The sequence below is a fragment of the Mustela lutreola genome, chromosome 13 (genome assembly GCF_030435805.1).
Source record: "Mustela lutreola isolate mMusLut2 chromosome 13, mMusLut2.pri, whole genome shotgun sequence".
Taxonomy (NCBI): Eukaryota; Metazoa; Chordata; class Mammalia; order Carnivora; family Mustelidae; genus Mustela; species Mustela lutreola.
The window spans coordinates 60,497,360-60,518,941 of NC_081302.1; the positions used below are offsets into that span (position 1 = coordinate 60,497,360).

General features: G+C 34.8%; 1 protein-coding gene across 3 annotated transcripts in view; it reads left to right on the forward strand.

The window, feature by feature from the left end:
- Positions 1-21,582, forward strand: part of FNDC3A (fibronectin type III domain containing 3A) — a 173,871-nt gene that overhangs the window by 33,708 nt on the left and 118,581 nt on the right. The gene's annotated exons all lie outside the window — the stretch shown is intronic.

Below are 21,582 nucleotides of genomic sequence, written 5' to 3' on the forward strand. Positions count from 1 at the left end.
TCCAACCCAGGGCTTTATAAAAGTAGTTTTACAGGTTTTTGACTCCTCATTTCCCCAGTAATGCTGACAGGATGGGAATGATGGGCTTTCATAAATATCTGTGATGCACCAAGCAGTGTGTTTAATCTTACAGGTGAAGAAACAAAGACTAAGGACATAATAAATAATAATGAGAAGAAGGCACATTTTGAGTACTCTGTGTGTAAAAAACATTGTATTGGAACTTCATGATCTTATTCTTTTAATAATCCTATGAGGTAGATATACCTGTCTCTATTTTGCAGATGAAACAAAATGAGTTTTAGACAGTCTCAAGATCACACTCAAAGGTTTTGATCCTAAACATTATTCCTACCTCCTTGGGAGATTAAGAAAAATAAATCTTGTTAATTTACAAACTTAGTATCTATAGTGGACAATTAAGTGGTTTGCCTACAAGATTAAAGGCTTCTTTGTTAACTTTTCTATTGAAAAATCAAGAGCAGTTGCTTGGGTTCTGAATTTTGTTGGTTTGTTTAAGCATGGCATGAACAGTATATCTTGGTTCTAATTTTCACATATGCTGAAATAGCTCTTAGCAGCAAGCTCATTTCACTAAACTTGATTTTTATAGTCTGAGCTGTTTGTTAAGATACTTTTTTACCTGCAAAAATAATGGATGTGGCAGATATCTATTTACTTTGAAGCTCTGAGAGTGTCTTCAGTTATCAGTATTTCCTCAGGGAAGTCACTGGTTTCAAGTTTTTTATAACCTAATACATAAAAGAATCTTTTAAGCAATTAATTACAGTTCATTCACATAGTTACTATAGTTGATAGTCTATAAAGGGGAAGACAACAGGCTGTAACAAGTCCATGATGCTCCTGACTTAATTCTTTCCTTTCCCCCAAAAGAAGATTCTGTTGGTAGAATTTTTCTTGAAATATTGAGGGCACCAGAGCTATCATGTTACAATGTAGTGGTGTAGATGGATATAGAGAAGATAACTGGGAATAGAAGAATCCACTAGAATAGGATTTTGAAGATCAGGGGGTGAGGGTAGGGAGGGGGTGTCAGTGGATCTAGGGGATATGTTTTTAGGTAGGATTTGAAAAACAGGTTGGAGGTGGAGTGAAGCCTTAGATTCTAACCACCAGAGTGTGTTGTACTTTGATAGAGAAAGATAAGTAAAAGGAGCAGTGGACTTTACGGATAGATTTAGATTTGGATTTGGGTGACCTAACTTGTCTGAATATGTTTGCTTCTCTATAAAATAGAGGTAATAATAGCTTCGTAGAGTGGCTCCATCTGTAAGGGTGAAATGAACCTGAAGTAACTCAGTAAATGTTTGTTGAATCTGAATTGAAGTACTCAATAAATGTTTAAAAGACTGAGGAAACTCTATAGATATGCCAGTCAGGAGTCAGGTCTTAAACCAACAGATAGTTATAGTGGATACGTCCTAAGAGATAGTTATGAAGGATACATACTAAAGAGTGGATTGATAGCTCAGGTTGAATGTAAGAAACCAAACAAAAGTAGGTAACAGAGGTGGGAGGTTAATAAACTTGACAACAGGCAGTTCTTTGTCTTAACTTAGGAAGTTACTGGTGTGCCAAGCATGGCCAAGTTAGAGCTTGTCTGTGGATATGTGATACCACCTGTTTGGTGCCTGTAGTAGAGAAACAAACTAAAAGACAGATATTGACAGGGGAAGTTTCATGTACATGCATGATGTTAAAAATTCAGGATAACAGAATGTCCCACGTCTTGACTTTTTTGGGGGGAATATTATACTGTTTATTGGAAAATATCATGGGATGATTTTTGTTCCACCTCTTGAGATTATCCCTTTAGATTATCACTTCATCAATATTTTCTGATTCTATATTAGGTAATATGTCATATTATATTCATGGGTCTTTTGGCTAATGAATCATACAAGAAGAATCCCACCTGACATCATTGGTACTCGTACTGCCTTTAGGGAAGTTGTAATAGACATTTATCATTCATTCTGAGTGCAACATCTGAGCTGTTTTTTTTGTGTTTGTAGAATCGTCCTTCCTCCCCCCTTTTAATTATTAGAATTTATTTTTATAGCAGTTTTAGGTTTATAGAAAAATTGAAAAAAGAATTTCTTTCATACCACATCTTCCACACAGTTTTCTCTATTAACATTTTATATTGGTGTGGTACATTTGTTACAGTTAATGAGCCAACATTTATAAAAGTTCCACAGTTTACATTAAGGTTCATTCTTGGTATTTTATACTTCTGTGGGTTTTGACAAATGTATAATGTCTTTTATCACCAGTACATTATTATAATGAATAGCTTTCCTACTCTAAATATTCCCCTGTACTCTACCCATTCCTTTCTCCATCCCGCTTTCCCCAACTGTGCCCCCCTCCTAGCAGCCACCAATACTTTTACTGTTCCTGTACATTTCTCTTTTCCAGAATGTCATTTTGTTGCATACAGTATGTAGCCTTTTCAGACCAACTTCTTTTCACTTAGCAATATGGTCTAGACAGTTTCTTTTTGTGGCTTAATATCTCTTTTTTATTATTGGATAATACTTCATTGATGAATATACCAGTTTGTTGATCCTTTCACCTGTTGAAGGACATCTTAATTCCAGTTTTTAACAATTATAAAATAAAGCCGCTTTAAACATTCATATGCAGGTTTTTGGATGGACATAAGTTTTCAATTCAATTGGGTAAATACCTAAGAGCATGATTGCTGGATTGTATGGTAAGGCTATGTTTAACTTTGGTAGAAATTGTCAGCCTGTTTTTACAAAAGGGCTGTACCATTTCATATTCTCAAGCATGTGCTTAATTTGAGATTATATCCTTTCCTGATAGAGAAGGTAAAGCATGCATAAGTGCTTGTGCTGCCCTGTTAAAGCCTCCACATCTGTGTTAGGGAATTTGAGCTTCAAGAACCATGAAATTTTCCCAGCTCTGTTCATTATTGTTGCCATCAAAAGAAAAGTTCACATATTTTGGTTTCTTGTGTGGTTCAGCATTTCCTAAGTTAAGGAATACCTTCTCTAATTTCTGTTTACTTATTATCCAAAAGGAATGAATGCATTTAAACTTTGAATTAAGATCTGTCAAAACTCAGCCTCTTAGCTTTTTTTTTCCCCCAGAATATTCTCCATTTCATTAATCTTTTGTTACTTTATTTTGTAATTGTCTCACTTTACCTGCAGGCTTTTAATTTATGAAGGTGGCAGGGTAATAACATGGAGAGGCTAATATTGAAGGAATTTTTTTTACTTCTGTTTCCTAAAGAAGGGGCACAAAATGCTATACCATACCACGGGGAAAGCTTCAGGTTTTGATCAGGAAGCAGAACAGGAGAAAAGTGTAGCCCAAAAGCCATTATTGTGTTTCTGCAGGAAAGGCAAAGCAGGGTAGAGTAACAGCTTAGGATTGGCTAGTTTTAGTAACTGTGGCAGACAAAAAATAACAAATATTAGTGAGGACACAGAGTAAAGGGAACTCTTATGCACTGTTGGTGGGAATGTAAATTGGTCCAGCTGCTTTGGAAAATAGTCTGGAGGTTCCTCAAAAAATTAAAACTAGAACTACCATATGATCAGCAGTTCTACTTCTAGATACTCATCTGAAGGAAATGAAATAATTCAAAAAGTTATCTGCACCCTCATGTTCATTGCAGCATCCTTTACAGAAGCCAAGACATGAAAACAATCTTAAGTGTCCCATCATTGGCTGAATGGGTAAAAAGAAGTTGCGGTATGTGTGTACATACATACACACACACACACACACGTACAGTAGAATAATATGCAGTCATAAAAGGAAAGAAATCCTGCCATTTGCCACAATATGGATGGACCTTGAAGGCGTTATGCTAAGTGAAGTAAGTCAAACAGAGAAAGACAAATATTGTATAATCTCACTTATATGTAGAATCTTAAAAAACAAAACAAAATCTCAGATACCTTCCTTGAATTTATGGTAGAACTTATTCAGTGAAGCCTTTTGGACCTAGAGTTTCTCTAAGTAGAGAAATGGTGAAGTAAATCAAACTCATGCTATCAATACTTTTGTGTTAAGTTTGGAAATGAGTATTGATATTACTGAGATAGTCTGTATATATTTGTTATTTAAGCAGTATTAAGGTGTTTAAGAAAATTTGAGTTTTATTATATTTATAAATTAGAACAATTTAAACACTTAAAATTGTGATACACATTTGAAGTATTTAAAAGAAAATAAATACATTAATCTTACTAATGCAGATTAAAATGTTTAAGGGGAGCAAACCTGGAAAAAGAAAATATTATAGTAGTAGATAAAATAGAAAATTTGGGTTAAGGTCCTATTACTGATGTACAGTTTGAGAAATATTAGGAAGGTAGAATTGCCTGGAATTGATGAACAGCCATAGAACAAAACTGAGAGAGGATAAGAATTTTCCCTTCATTGAATATTTAGGTGGATTACAAGGCCATGTCACTGAGATAAATCTTACTGGTTGGGATAGGCAAAGTTATTTCATGGTGACAAATGCCTATAAACCTCAATAGTTTACTACCCGTCCTTAACAAATTACCCGTGGCTATACTCCAGATACTTTTCATTTAAGACCTAGCTTCTACATAGAATGTTGCTGGTATTGTTGCAGAGATGATGGTCAACTACCCATCATCCTGACCTCTACCCATGTTTCATTATTCAGGGCAAGTCACATGACCATACATGCCATCAGAAAGGTGGGGAAGCATAATCTTGCTCTTTGGGAGAAGCCATAAATATTTGGAAAAATAATAAAATCTTCTAGAATAAGGAAAACGGAAGTAGCAGGTTTGAGATTTGAGAGTGTATGAAAGATCTTTAATTGAATTTGAAGGTTGGGGGATATATAAGTAGAAATAATAAAAATAATAACAGCTACCATTTGAGCCCTTACATTGTATCAGATACTGAATCAAGTCCTTTCTTGACCAAACTAAAAACATTTAGTAAATCTTTGGGGTGAGATTATTGAGACTCAAAAATAATAGTTTACACCTTTGTGACAGTAATTTGGGGCCTCAGAATTCTAATCTAGACCTTTAATCCAAAAATTTTGTGGCCCAAATTATCCTAAGTGCTTTATAGCTTTGCCTGGCAAAGAAAATAGCTAGTTGTTAAATCCTCATTCTTAGAGGTTTTTGGAAAGATTAGAATATAAACACTAAACCAATCTCTTCTTTCCCATTAGAGTTAGTTTTTCCTGAATGTCTGTACCATGCCACTTTCTGTGATGTTACAATAGAAAGTCAGATACTTTTTTAAAATTTCAGCATTAACTATTAACTTTGCCATAGAGATATAAAAAACCTTACACACTAGGTACAGATCTGAAAATCTGCTTATATTATCACTTTTTTTTTTTTTTAAAGAAACTGTCTTGTTTTTTTTTTTTAAAGATTTCATTTATTTATTTGACAGAGAGAGATCACAAGTAGGCAGAGAGGCAGGCAGAGAGAGAGAGGAGGAAGCAGGCTCCCTGTTGAGCAGAGAGCCCGATGCGGGACTCGATCCCAGGACCCCGAGATCATGACCTAAGCCGAAGGCAGCGGCTTAACCCACTGAGCCACCCAGGTGCCCCTTATCACGTTTTTTTATAAGCACATATTTTTAAAAACTATATTAAGCTATGTTGCACTAAAAAAATCAACTTATTCCTATAGTATCTATATGCAAAATATTGTGCTGGTTCTTGTTGTAAGACATAATAAAATCAGACTTATAAATTGGATGTAAATTTTAAGGTAGTCTGTTTAAAGAAAAAAAAAAAGCCTCATAAAAGATCAATTAAAATTAAAATTAAAGAGTTCCAGAGTATTTAAATGAAGTAGAATTTATTTTTATATTTGGCAGAAAACAATAAAATAATATCCTTACTTGTACCAATGTCATTTCATTTGTTCATTTTTAAAGTACATATCTCTTCCTGTTTTCAAGAAAATAAAATTGGTGGTGTGCCTGGGTAGCTCAGTTGGTTAAGCGTCTGCCTTTGGCATGACATATTTCATAATCGCAGTCTTGTGATGGAGGTCCTGCATCGGGCTCCCTTCTCAGCAGGGGAGTCCTCTCCCTCTGCCCCAATCATGCTGTCTCTCTCCCTCTTTCAATAAATAAATAAATCTCTCAATAAATAAATACAATCTTTTAAAAAAAAAGAAAAATTGGCAAATTATTTCATCTGAAAAGTAAATGTTTTCATATAATTAAAGCTAATATGACAAAATTACTACTCAAAATATTAAATATTTTGTATTTTAATGAAACATATTGTATATATTTAATTCTATTGTGAAAGATAGGTCCTCAAATTCTAAAGGGAAGAATTTCTTAAAGAAATGAAATATAATGGTCATGAACTTTTGGTGGATTCTGTTCTAAAAATAATGTTCTCTTAGATCAACTACTAAATATTCCACAGTTAAAATAATTCCTAACGCTCTACTTAAGTGACAATAGTCATCCCGTGTGCCTTAGAATCCTGTAGAATATGGTGGCTTTTTTTTTTTTTTTTTTTTTGGAGAGAATAGAGGAAGAGAGAGCACGCATGCTCCTGGCAGAGGGGAGGGGCAGACTCCCTACTGAACAGGGATCCCAGTGTGAGGTTCCCAGGACCCTGAGATCATGGCCTGAGCCTAAGGCAGATGCTTAGAAAACATTGACTTAAATATAATTTGGGCTGAAGTGAGGAGGAAATAAAGAATAGTTTATAAGCAGCACTGAGTAAATAGGGAGATTCAAATGAAACATCTACAGAATTCTTTAAAATGCATCTGACTATAAACTTCTATAATAAGAGAAATTAAATGGAAATCTTCTTACAAAGACAGTTTTTCTCATGATCTTATATTAGCTTAATATTAAGCAAGATTTCTTTAAAAGGAAGGGTTTTTTTGGTCCAAAATTATAAATACGTACAAATAAAAGTTGTAGTCTGTATTTTCAACTCATAACATTTTTCTTTCATTGATAAACTATAGTGATTATATATTCAGAGTACTGTGATATTATCTTAATCACCAGATAGAATGCTCAAGATTCATATTCCTGAAGTGCTGCATTTGTGTGGTTTTTCAAAAAATAATATTTGAGGGCGCCTGGGTGGCTCAGTGGGTTAAGCCGCTGCCTTCGGCTCAGGTCATGATCTCAGAGTCCTGGGATCGAGTCCCGCATCGGGCTCTCTGCTCAGCGGAGAGCCTGCTTCCCTCTCTCTCTCTCTGCCTGCCTCTCCATCTACTTGTGATTTCTCTCTGTCAAATAAATAAATAAAAAATCTTTAAAAAAAAAAAATAATAATATTTGAAAATGGGAGAAATATACACACACATATGAACATAAAACAGAGAAAATATACAGAATATTATAAACAGGGACTAACCCCAGAAAGAAGAGCTTACATTTTACCATATACCCTTTTGTATTGTTTGAATAATTTTTAATGTTATGAATTTATTATTTTTTCAATAAAAAACTAACAAATGAAAAAAAAAACATGCGATTTAAAATGTACATATATATATATATATGTATCTCACAGGAAAAAAAGCTCTGAACAGATACATACCCATCTGTTAAGTGGTTCTTTTCAGGAGAAAGGGATTAATTGAAAGAGGTGGAAAGAACAAAATTTTGCTTTATCTCAAGTGTTTAAAGTTTTAAGAATACTTATCCAGGGTTACACACTTAGTGTCAGAGTTGACCCTAGAATCTGTCTTCTGATCCCTAGTCTAAGTCACTTTGGGTTAAGAAAGGAAGTTGATTTTTAATCCAAAAATTGAAACACTTGGTTCTAGGTAAGTAGTGATTCAGTTGACCCTAATAAAGCAATTCAGAAATGGTTAGGAATGGCGTATAGAAATGGTTAGTGAGTGCTTTTTCAATGTTCTTTGCTTGCATTCAGTAAGTCTACTCACAAGACAGTAAATGAATCCATATGAAGTAAAGAACATCAGTAAAAGTAACTACATAGGTGTGCTCAAAGATAGAATAAATATATTTTATTTTTAATTCTTTTCTGATTCAAAAGACATTTGCAGTAAATAATTATATACTACATTGATTGGCTTATAAGTGTATAGGGATGTAAATAGTATTAAAATAATAACAGAAAGGAGGGGGCAAAAACTGAACTATAGAGGAGCAAAGTTTTTGTATATAATTGAAATTGAATTAAGAAGTTAATTGTGGGGTGCCTGGGTGGCTCAGTGGGTTAAGGCCTCTACCTTCAGCTCAGGTCATGATCCCAGAGTCCTGGGGTCAAGCCCCCTGTCAGGCTCTCTGCTCAGTGGGAAGCCTGCTTCCTCCTCTCTCTCTGCTTACTTGTGATCCCTATCTGACAAATAAATGGGTAAAATCTTAAAACAAACAAACAGAAGTTAATTGTGATCTCCAGGGCATCAACTAAGAAAATAAGAAAGAAAGAAATCTAGTAAAAGAAACAGTAAAAGAATTAAAATGGAGCACTAGAAATGTTTAACACCAAAAAAAAAAAAAAAGGCAATATAGAATTGGACAACAAAAAAGACATAATTACATAGAGGACAACGAGCAAAATGACAGATGTAAGCTCTACCTTATCAGAAATTCCATTAAATCTAATTGAATTAAACACGACAATGAAAAGACAAGAGACTGACATAATGGATAAAAACCCATGATCTGTGTGCTGGATCTCTAAGGGGCACTCTAGATGAAAGACACAAATAGGTTGAAATTTAAAAGATGGAAGAAGAGTTACAATATATAGTATATATATAATATACACACACAGATATATAGTATATAGCTATAAACTACAGCAAGTTGAATGGTTGTACTTATATCAGACAAATAGACTTTTTTTTTTTTATAGGATTTTATATATTTATTTGACAGAGAGAGAGAGCGCATGAGCAGGGGGTAGGAGCCAGGAGAGAGGTAGAAGCAGGTTCCCCAATGAGCAGGGAGAGCCCAATGCAGGACTTGATCCCAGGACCCTTGGATCATGACCTGAGCTGAAGGCAGACACTTAACCCACTGAGCCACCAATGCACCCCAAACAGACTTTTTAAGACAAAAAGTGTTACTAGAGACAAGGACATTTTATAATGGTACAAGGGTCACTCTGTACCTAACAGCTGAGCCCTAAAATACCTGAATTAAAAATTGACAGAATTGAAGAGAGAAATAGACAATTGAACAATAGTAATTGGAGACTTTAGACTTTCAATGATGAATAGAGCAATGAGGCAGAAGATAAATAACAGAACAACACTGTAAACCTTCCAGCTCTAACAGATATCTGTATAACACTCCATCCAACAGCAGAATCTATAATCTTCTCAAGTGCACGTGGATTGCTGTTCACAATAGGTTATATGCTAGGTTATAAAACAAGTATCAGTAAATCTTAAAAGAAATAATACAAAGGGGCGCCTGGGTGGCTCAGTGGGTTAGGGCCTCTGCCTTCGGCTCAGGTCATGATCCCAGGGTCCTGGGATCCAGCCCCACATCGGGCTCTCTGCTCCGCAGGGAGCCGACTTCCTCCTGCCTCTCTGCCTAGTTGTGATTTCTCTCTGTCAAATAAATAAAATACTTGAAAAAAAAATAATACAAAGTATATTCTCTAAGAAAAATGGAATAAAATTAGAAATCAGTAACAGAATAGAATTGGGGAAATTAACAAATAAATGGAAATTAAACAGTACATTCCTAAATAACTTTCAAAAGAAATCGCAAGGAGAATTAGAAAATACTTTGGGATGAATGAAAACAAAAGAGCAACCTACCAAAATTTATGGCTATAGCTAAAGCAGTATTAAGATGGAAATTTTATGGGTTTGAAAGCCCATTTTAACAAAAAAGAAAGATTTCGAATCAATAACCCAACCTTAAGAAACTAGGAAAAAAAGCAAACTAAACCCAAAGCAAGCAAAAGGAAGTAAAGATTGGAGTAGGAATAAATGAGATAGAGACTAGAAAAATAGAGAAAAATCAACAAAACCAAAAGTTAATTCTTGAGAAGATCACAAAATTGCCAGCCCTTTAGACAGACTGGAAAGAAGAAAAGACTCACTTTACTAAAATCAAGAATGAAAGCTGAGTACTACATTTGTGGCTTTGGAGTAAATACCCAGTAGTGCAATTGCTGGGTTGTAGGGTAGCTCTATTTTCAACTTTTTGAGGAACCTCCATACTGTTTCCAGAGTGGCTGCACTAGCTTGCATTCCCACCAACAGTGTAGGAGGGCTCCCCTTTCTCCACATCCTTGCCAGCATCTGTTATTTCCTGACTTGTTAATTTTAGCCATTCTGACTGGTGTGAAGGTGGTATCTCATTGTGGTTTTGATTTGTATTTCCTTGATGCCAAGTGATGCTGAGCACTTTTTCATGTGTCTGTTGGCCATTTGGATATCTTCTTTGCAGAAATGTTTGTTCATGCCCTCTGCCCATTTCTTGATTGGATTATTTGTTCCTTGGGTGTTGAGTTTGTTAAGTTCCTTATAGATTTTGGATACTAGCTCTTTACTTAATGTGTCATTTGCAAATATCTTCTCCCATTCTGTCTGTTGTCTTTTCGTTTTGTTGATTGTTTATTTTGCGGTGCAAAAGCTTTTGATCTTGATGAAATCTCAATAGTTCATTTTTGCCTTTGCTTCCCTTGCCTTTGGTGATGTGTCCAGGAAGAAGTTGAGGCTGAGGTTAAAGAGGTGCTTTGATGGATTCCTGTCTCACATTGAGGTCTTTCATTTATTTGGAGTCTGTTTTTGTGTGTGGTATAAGGAAATGGTCCAGTTTCATTTTTATTCATGTGGCTGTCCAGTTTTCTCGACACCATTTGTTGAAGAGACTTTTTTCCATTGTATATTCTTTCCTGCTTTGTCAAAGATTAGTTGACCATAGAGATGAGGGTCCTTTTCTGAGTTCTGTATTCCATTCCATTAATCTGTGTGTCTGTTTTTGTGCCAATACCATACTGTCTTGATGATTATGGCTTTGTATTAAGAGCTTGAAGTCCAGAATTGTGATGCCACCAGCTTTGGTTTTTGTTTTTAACATTCCTCTGGCTATTCAGGGTCTTTTCTGGTTCCATACAAATTTTGGGATTATTTGTTCCAGCTCTGTGAAAAAAAGTTGATGCTATCTTGTTATGGATTGTGTAGATTGCTCTAGGTAGCATAGACATTTTAACAATATTTTTCTTTCAATCCATGAGCTTGGAATGTTTTGCCATTTCATTGTGTATTCCTCAATTTCTTTCATGATTATTCTATAGTATAGTTCCTTTGCCTCTTTGGCTAGGTTTATTCGTATGAATCTTATGGTTTTTGGTGCAATTGTAAGTTCCTTAATTGCACTACAGGGTATTTACCCCAAGGATACAAATGTAATCATCCAAAGGGACACTTGCACCCCAATATTTATAGCAGCAATGTCCACAATAGCGAAACTATGGCAAGAACCTAGATGTCCATTGACAGAAGAATGGATAAAGAAGATGTGGGGTGTGTGTGTGTGCGCATGCACGCACGTGTGCACAGACAGTGGAATATTATACAGCCATCAAGAAAATGGAATCTTACCATTTGCTATAATGCAGATGGAACTAGAGGATATTATGCTAAGTGAAATAGTCAGTTATAGAAAGATAATTATCATATGATCTCACTGATAAGTAGAATTCTGCAGATCGAGGATCATAGGGTGAAAGAGGAAAAAATGAAACAAGAAGAAATCAGAGAGGAAGACAAGCCGTAAAAGACTATTAATCTCAGGAAACAAACTGAGGGTTGCTGGAGTAGAGAGGGAAGGGAGGCAAGTGGCTGGGTGATGGACATTGGAAGCATATGTTTTGTGGTGAGCGCTGTGTATTGTCTAAGACTGATGAATCACAGACCTGTAACCCTGAAACAAATAATACATTGTATGTTAATGAAATTTTTAAATTTCCATAAAATTAAAAAAATGAAAAGAGATATAACTATAAATCTTATAAATAAAAAAAGGATTATTAGGTAATACTGTGAACAATTATATGCAAACAAATAGGTTACCTATCTGAACTAGACAAATGCCTAGAAAGACACAACTACCAGATTGACTTAAGAAAAATACTAAAAATCTGAATAGAACTATAGCAAGTAAAGAGATTGAATTTGTAACCGGAAAAATTTCTGCAAAGGAAAACCCAGATCCAGATGCCTCACTGATGAATACCACTAAAGATTTAAAGGAGAATTAGTACCAAACTAAACTAGACGGAGACCTAAGAAAACTACAGATCAGTATTCCTTATGAGTATAGACACAAGATCTTCAAGGTACTAGCAACCCAAACCCAGCAAGGTATAGAGTGGATTAGATATCACAATGAAGTGAGTTTTATTCTAGGAATGCAAAATGGGCTCAACATATATAAAGTGGTCAGTCTAATACATCAGTAATAGAAAGGGGGCAAAAACTACATGGTCATCTATTTGATAGACTCAGAAGAGAATTTGATTAAATTCAAGCCCTTTTATAAAGATAAAAATTATCAGTAAAATAGAAACAGAAAGGAATTTCCTTAGTCTCATAAAGGGCATCTCTTTTTTTTAAAAAAAGCATTTAAGGTAAACTTTTACTTTTTAGACTTTATTTTGAAAAGTAATTAGTTCATTTTCAGATGTAGACAGTTCACACTGAGAGTATTTATGTTAAAGGAATGTATGTTATTGTTCAAGTATTATCAATTTGAATAATTATTCATATTAAACTCAGTCCTAAGATGAATAAAATAAAGAGTTAAATATGAAAATGCTTTTGTTAACAAAATACAACACAACTCTTAGCTAATGATGTGTAATTATCTCTTTGGGCAATCTTGATACCTTGGATTTACTTTGTATTTTCTTTTTTCTAATAGTGTAATTGGCACACAGTGTTGCTTTAGTTTCAGGTGTACCAACATAGTGATTCAATAACTCTTGTTATACTACCTTGGACTTATTTTGAATGCTAGTTTTTAAAGAATAGGAGAATGATTAAAAATAATGGACATGCAAACCCAAATGACATCTGAATATTTGAATTGGCAGTGATAGTCTAATACTAGTAAGTTCATATACTCTTTCTTCAGAATAATTTTATTTTATTTAATATGGGAAAAATTTATAATATGACCTTTTAATAAAACTGGCTTTAGAAACTAAAGATTTAACTGTTGCCAACCTTCACATACACGTTCAATGGGATACACGGCATCCTTGTGCAAGTATGATCCTTTGTACTAGGATTAATAAGAAAATAAAAGACATATCTTCTTACAAGTCATTCTGAAGTAGGGGAAGATACAAATGATTAGTTGCATGTGTATGCATGGAGCTGTGTATGCGTGTGTATGCGCACACACCTATAAATACACATATGTGCATTCATATGTATATTTTTAAGATTTTATTTATTTGACAGAGCGAGAGATGGTAACAGAGGGAACACAAGTTGGGGAGAGGGAGAGGAAGAAGCAGACTTCCCACGAGCAGGGAACCTGATAGGGGACTCAATCCCAGGACTCTGGGATCATGACCTGAGCTGAAGCCAGATGCTTCATAACTGAGGCACCCAGGTGCCCCTGTATATTTTTATATATGGAACATAACCTGATTTTTTTTTTTTTTACCATTGTCAGGAAATGAAGTATTCCACATAGTCTAGATGATTAGTTAGAATTCTCTTTGTACTGGATTTGAAGGAAATAACTTGTTATTTTTGAGGGTCTGCTGTGTGTCAGGCACTGTGCTGAGAGTTTTACATTAAGTGTTTCTCTTAATCTTTCAAAAGCACTGCATTTTAGAAAAGAAGGCACTAAGGTTCAGAGTTTAAATAATTTGCCTAAAAACCCACACATTTATTAAGTCATAAAGTAGGATTTGAATGTATTGCTTGATGGTAAATCCATATTTGTTTTCTGTCATAGTACTTTTATTTCTAAAAAGCAATTATGAAGACAAATGAGCCTAAACAACAACAACAACAAATTTTAAGTGTTTTCTAATTATCACATATTATTCCCTGTACTGTTCTACCTTAGCACCATAATTGCTGTACTGCCTTGCTTACGGATTCATCCTTGTCTCCCCAACTCCACAAACTAACATATACTTATTGCTCCCTAATTATTTGAATTAAATTAATTAAGTGGGTAGGTGGTTGATAGATCTCAGTTGTCTATATGGTGGTGTCAAGCATATATTCTTAATTAAGTTTGCAAGTTATTATTCTTCAGAAGACTAAAAACTAAACTCACATTCAGTAATTTGATAATTATCCTTTTGTTTCCAAACATTAAGCTCTATTTGGACTCTTGCTGAAATATGTTACATCAGCCAATGTATCTACAGATTGACAGGTTCTAGTGAAATGTAGATAAAGGTTGATTTGAAGTTCTTATAATCAAGTCATTTTAATAACACTTTGATGTGTAAGTAATTCAGACATTTGATGTGTAAGTAATTTGTGAATTGATAGTATATTTAGCTGATCAGATAATGCATTCTAGGGGCGCCTGGGTGGCTCAGTGGGTTAAGCCGCTGCCTTCGGCTCAGGTCATGATCTCAGAGTCCTGGGATCGAGTCCCGCATCGGGCTCTCTGCTCAGCAGGGAGCCTGCTTCCCTCTCTCTCTCTCTCTGTCTGCCTCTCCATCTACTTGTGATTTCTCTGTCAAATAAATAAATAAAATCTTTAAAAAAAAAAAAAAAAAAAAAAAAAAAAAAGATAATGCATTCTAATAAGATTGAGGTACCTGCTATTTATCAAGGCAAATAAATCCAGAAAGTAGTCTGAAAAGTAATTTTGGAGCTTGGCAAATCTAGCATGGTATTGTATGACATGATAGCCATTAACCTCTAATTTAAATTAATTACACTAATTAAAAGTAAATAAGATTACAAATTCAGTCTGTCATTTTCTCTGGTCACAATTTAAATGCTCAGTACCACTTATGTACACACAGAGGCCATATGTAGCCAGAGGCTATCCTACCGTATCACGTATAAAACATTTCTGTCATTACAGAAAGTGTTATCAGCTAGTCCTGGTCTCAAAACCAGAGGAAAAGATTTAGGAGTTATTTAGAAATGGACAGTAGTTAATTCAGCAAATATTTGTTAAACTTCTATAGACTCTGTAACTATATAAATGTTGAAAGTCTTATGAAGGGCTCATGTAGTGGAAGTGACAATATGTAAATGACCAATACAGTTATGTGCTAAGCATTATACTGGGAGGATGTCCCAGTCGCTGTGGGCTTTATTACAGGGATAATTTAACTCTGCTTTAGAGTTCAGTATCTTGAAGGAATTAAGTAGAAGTTTTTTGTTTATAGACTGAAGTCCTCAAGCACAGAGGTTCAGCAAAGGAAAATATTAGTTAGCAGAAGTCAAGTTTGAATCAAATACCATGGTAGAGAATAGTAAGTCACGAACCAGGAAATGAGAAGGAAACTCTTAACCATCGAACACTGTATTGAGAGGAGTAGAGTAGGCTAAAGGGTCAGTATGAGAAAATATGGAGAGGTAGGCAGGTCCCAGACCAGTTCAGGAGAGATCTCTTAAACATTGTGTTCTGGATATATTATCTCACTAATGTGTAAATTGATCAACTTCTAGGCTGGGGCAAATCTTTAAAGTGACAGATCTATACTATTAATAATAATACTAAGAGCTACATACATGGTGCCTACAATAACAGTAACTAACATGTTCAGATAGTGCTTACTGTATGCCATTAACTGTCTTAAACACTTGACATATGTTCGTTCACTTAGTCATCAAAACAACCCCATTAGTATTGAGTTACTTGAAAGCCTTTAGTCATGGATTGAGAAATTACATTGCTGAGGTATCTTAACTATTATTCAAGGGTACAAAGCCCAAAAGATTTTCCCTTTTATTATTACTCTCAACCTCATTAAATTGGCACCCTCGAGTAAGCATGAAGCAGCAGTTGGTTTAAAAAAAAAAAAAAAATCAGGGAAAGGATTAGGCATTACAGAGAATTTTGCTCTTGTACTCTCTGTAATCAGAGGGTTGCCGTTTCGTGCTGAATTGTGTTTTCCTCAATCCACCCCGAAATTCATATGTTCTAACCCCCAGTACTTCAGGGTATTACTGTATTTGGAAATAGCAGCTTTAAAGAGGTAATTAAGCTAGAATGAGACTATTAGAACAGGCCTTCATCCAGTAGAATTCTCCCTTTTGCCAGTATTCTTCTAATAAGAGGATATTAAGACAAATAACACCTAGAGGGGAGACAGTGTAAAAACACAGGAAGAATGTAGCCATCCGCAAGCCAAGGAGAGAGCCTTCAGAAGAAATCAACTCTGTCAACACCTTGATCTTGAACTTCTAGCCTCTAGAACTATGAAAGAACAATTCTTGGTTTAATCATCACCCCCCTGCCCATGACCCCCCTTTGTTATGGCAAACTAAGATGATAGCCAAGATTATACATTCATAAATATTGGAAAGTGTGAGTACATGTTTTTGACCTTTGGGTTGATTTTTTTTGCTCTGCCTTCTAAACCCTCTACTGGGTTTCAGAAATAGAAATGTGAGGTATGTCATTCTCAGACCTCACTTGTACAATGAAGACTGCAAGTTGGGTGTCCTTTGGGGTGGAGAGTTGAAGATTAAACTACATCTGCAAGGTTGATTCCATACATAAACATTTTTCTCTTTATTTTTTTTCAGTGATTATATTTGGTTTTGTTGATTATTTCTTATGAAAATATAGGTGAACATTTTTAGAAATTAAATACATCCTTAAACATTTTATATTGGAGATATATATATATTTTTAAGGTTATATTTATTTATTCATGAGAGACAGAGAGAGAGGAAGTCAGAGGCAGACGCAGAAGCAGGCTCTCCAGAACAGGGAGCCAGACGCAGGACCTGATCCCAGGACCCCAGGGTTATGACCTGAGCCAAGGCAGACGCTTAACCATCTCAGCCACTCGGGTGCCCTGAGTATATATATATTTTTCAAAATAAACAATTTAAACTGCTAGAGTTTTAGAGAAACAAACCTTAAAAGTACTTCTTAAATTCAGAAAGTTAAATGTTTGTTAACTTCACAGAACAAATCACTTATAACACCTTGGGTGTTATAAGTTTCCCTTTTTTTCCTTTAGCAATTACAGAATATTATCACCAACCTTATTTATTTTATTTTTTTTATGTTAGCTCTACAGCTAACATGTGTTTTGAACTCATGACCCTGAGATCATGAGTTGCATGCTCTACTGCCAAAGCCAACCAGGCACCCCATTAACCTTCTATTTTTTACTGAATCCTTTAGGTTTTAAAGTAGTGATACTTTATGGAAAATAAATAATAGCATGGTTTTCCTGATGGAAATCCCAGATTCCTCACTCTCTCCAGACAGACCTAACTATCTATACAGTATTTTGAAAAGTTCCCAGGATGATGTTGAGTTGTCTTTCCTTCCATCTAGTGCACATTATTTCATCTAACACACTTTGTGCTGTGGAGCAGGCTATTTTTCCTATTTTCAATTTACATGTAAAGAATTTAAACTGATAGCAGTTAGGTAAAATTGAAACAGATGATGATGGAGTTACGTATACATATCTTTGAAATGCAAAAGAATGTTTTCAAAGTTATATTAAGCAATGAAATGATTAGTAACAGTTGAAAATTAAGATAGTAAAATATAGGGGCACCTGGATGGCTTAGTCGTTAGACGTTTGCCTTCAGCTCAGGTCATAGTTCCAGGGTCCTGTGATCGAGCCCCACATCCGGCTCTCTGCTCGGTGGAGAGCCTGCTTCTCGCTCTCTCTCTCTGCTTGTGTTCCCTCTCTCACTGTGTCTCTCTGTCAAATAAATAAATAAAATCTTTTAAAAAACATATAGTAAAATATAATTTATACCTAGTTGTTTTAACTTTTAAAATAGCACTAAGGGTACCTGGTGGCTCAGTGGGTTAAGTGGCTGACTTTTGATTTTGGCTTAGGTCATGATCTCAGGGTGGCAAGATCAAACCCCTGCATCAGGCTCCAGGCTTAGTGGGGAGTTTGCTTGATTCTCTCCCTCTTCCTCTGCTCCTATCCTGCACTCACTTGCTCTCTCTCAAAAAATAAGTATTTAAAAATAAATAAAAACATCACTCATTTATTATTGTTTCTTTTAGAATATATGCAGATGTTATTAGTGTTTATTCCTGATATTTAAATTAAGTTTATTTGTATAGACAAAGCATAAATAAATGAATTTTTGCACTTTTATTCATTACTTCAGATCCCAAGCTGGTACCCAAGTGCTACATTTTTTATTATAACTGCTCATTTGAATTTGCCTCACTGTGTTTAATTGATAGAAATTGAATAAATACACTGAGAGTTTACTGTACAGTTGGTTGAATGTTTTTGTAAAATGAAGTAACTTTTTCAGTAATATTAATAATCACTTCTTACTTTTTAAAAATAAACCTGGATTGGACTAAATGATATCTCAGGTCTCCAGTTCCAACTTTTCCTGAGCTGTGTGCTGTTTTTTTAGAGGTGTTCATATCAGACTTGCAACTCTCTAGTGTCTGTGGCCCTTCATCCTTCTCTTTCTTTTTTCATGCCAGAGATGTCTTTTCTGCTATTCTGTTTTTTTTTTTTTTAATGTATTTCCCTCCCTAAGTAAATAATTTTATATTGGATCCTTTATAATTTTACTGCTCTTCTATAACTTCTTCCCCAAAATATTCTATCTTTTTTTATTATCGAGGAATTTAGGGAACATGAAATTTTTATTATGTTCTTATAGATTTTTATGGTCTTCATTCATTAATATACTAGGCACATTTAGACCTTTAATCAATGACATTTTCATATCTCTTGTGTTATGTTTTAATGTAATATTTTTGTAGAAATAGTCCCATGTATCATCATAGCTTACTTATGAGAATAATTTTTTAAAATACACATGGTGTGGGGCGCTTGGGTGGCTCAGTGGGTTAAAGCCTCTGCCTTCAGCTCAGGTCATGATCCCAGGGTCCTGGGATCAAGCCCCGCATCGGGCTCTCTGTTCAAAAGGGAGCCTGCTTCCTCCTCTCTCTCTACCTGCCTCTTTGCCTACTTGTGATCTCTGTCTGTCAAATAAATAAATTTTAAAAGTCTTAAGAAAATAAAAATAAAATACACATGGTGTACGACATTATCTCCAGTCTTTGTCAATAAATCTGCCCTGTGGATTAGGTATCTCAGCCAAAACATGTTTTAAGCATATGTTTCTTATTTAAGAAGCCATGTAAATAGTAGTAGTGCTGATTATTTAAGTTGAGAATATTCTTAAAATGGTCACTACTATATATGTCTCTGTTCACAATACTGGAAATTGACCTTTGGTGGATATTCAAATAATTGCTTTTATCAACTATCCATTCAGCCACTGTTGACACTGTTAAACCAGGCATTAGAAGTTCCCAGCGTTTGCACTAAAGGGTGTTAAAGGAAAACTGGCTGGCTGATATATTGTATCAGTAGAGTCTTGAACATGGCATCAGATCTATTATTAGGGATATAATACAAGGTGAGAGAAACTGATTAGAGAAGAGAAACATGTTTGAGTGTATTTTGCAACAATATAATGAACCTGTCAGGACTAAACTCTGATTTCTTAAAAGGATTAGGGATTGAAGGACGGGCAGTGCATTTGAGATAAGTATAAACCTAAGAGTATAAATCACTATTTTCTATGAAATTTAAAGATCTTGAAGAATTTCATTGTTAAAGCCCAATAAAGTACTAGGTAATCATTTTATGGTACTGCATTTATAACTTTTGGCCTCAAATACATCCCTTTGCAAATCGAGCCATCAATTATATTAATCACAAAATGATGGATAATTTACCAGGTTTCCTCACCTGTCACACTTCTGAGCGTTACTTTATAAGATTTCTATGGTCACTAGTTACATGATCTGTGTTAAGAAGCTGTTCTGTTAAGATTATGCTATTTTGTGTGTGGCTATATTTTATCTCAGTTGGAATAGCTGTCATTCATAGTTCTTCTCCTTATTATTGTACTATTGTCTGTAATAAGATTATGGAAAATTTACACTGTGTTTTTGCAGATGAATATAAAATGATGTGGGAATCCACATAGTTTGAAGATATGTAAATTCTACATTTTGAAGCTGGGCAAATCTTGATTAGGTGCCAGAAACCTATGAGTGTGCTTAGAATTCAGGCATGCACCTTTGTTACAGAGTAGCTCTGGTTTGATGTGTGATGTTGGCAACAATGAAGTGATTTTCTAAGGTGCCTGTGTGTGAATTTCTCCTAATCACCCCACATTTTTTTAAAACTTAAAAATAATTTTCTTGGGGTGCCTGGGTGGCTTAGTGGGTTAAAGCCTCTGCCTTTAGCTCAAGGCATGATCCTAGGATCCTGGGATCGAGCCCTGCTTCGGGCTCTCTGCTCAGTGGGGAGCCTGCTTCCTCCTCTCGCTCTCTCTGCCTGCTTGTGATCTCTGTCCGTCAAATGAATTAAATAATTAATTAATTAAAATTAAGAAAAATAATTTTCTTAATTGCTGTTACTCAGTGGCATGACTTGAATCCTATAACTTTCTTGCTCTGCACATGAAGGCAAGTATTTTTGTCCATTTTGTTTACTACTCTATACCCATTACCTAAAACAGAGCCTCACCTGTAATAAGACCTCAACAAATATTTGTGAAATGAATGAATAAACTCCCAGTGCTCACTGCTTATCTATTTAATTCATTTAATGGAAGTTTATTGAAAACCTATTATGAGCCAAGCTCTAGGGTATAGCATTTTGTAAGACAAGATGTTGGCTTTTAGGGGGCTTTTGTTCTAGTGGAATAGAAACTGCTCAGTAAACCACTAACCAAATTACTGCACAAAATAATTTCAAATAGTGACAAGTGCTAGGTAAAAAGTAAAATAGATTGATATGGTAGAAAGTATGTGAACATACCCTAGAATTTGCTGGTCAGGGAGGGTTTCTCTGAAAAGATGACATTTGAGATAATGGAATAATAAGGAGCTAGTCCCCTAAATAAAACCCATGTAGAGAGATAAGTTTCCTAGATTTTATAAAATGCATTTTAAATCCATCTACCTGCATAAAATCTCCCAAGGTTCAAGAATCTTCTTGGGGGGAAAAAAATTACCTAGCTGGAAAAGGTTACTGACTACTTTTTTTTCTTGAATTTTTTTCTCTTGATTATCCTTTGCTGTGATTTCTTTTAAAAACTATTTGTTCATCCTCCAGCATTTCTTGTATTATGATTCATTATTTCTGTTCTTACTTTTGTTTCCTTTTTTGGTTTTTTTTTTAATTTTCTTTGAGTTAACCCTGCCTTTTCACATTTACTTGGACACATACTAATTTTCAGTCTTTTCTGTTGTAAGTATTTAAAGGTCTGAGTTTTTTGGTCAATATAATTTTGCCTATATTCCAGAGTTTTAACGTACAATGTTTTGGTTATACTTCACTGCTGTTTTTTGTTTTTTGTTATGATTCCCTAACCTACAAATTACTGAAGCTCTTTAAAT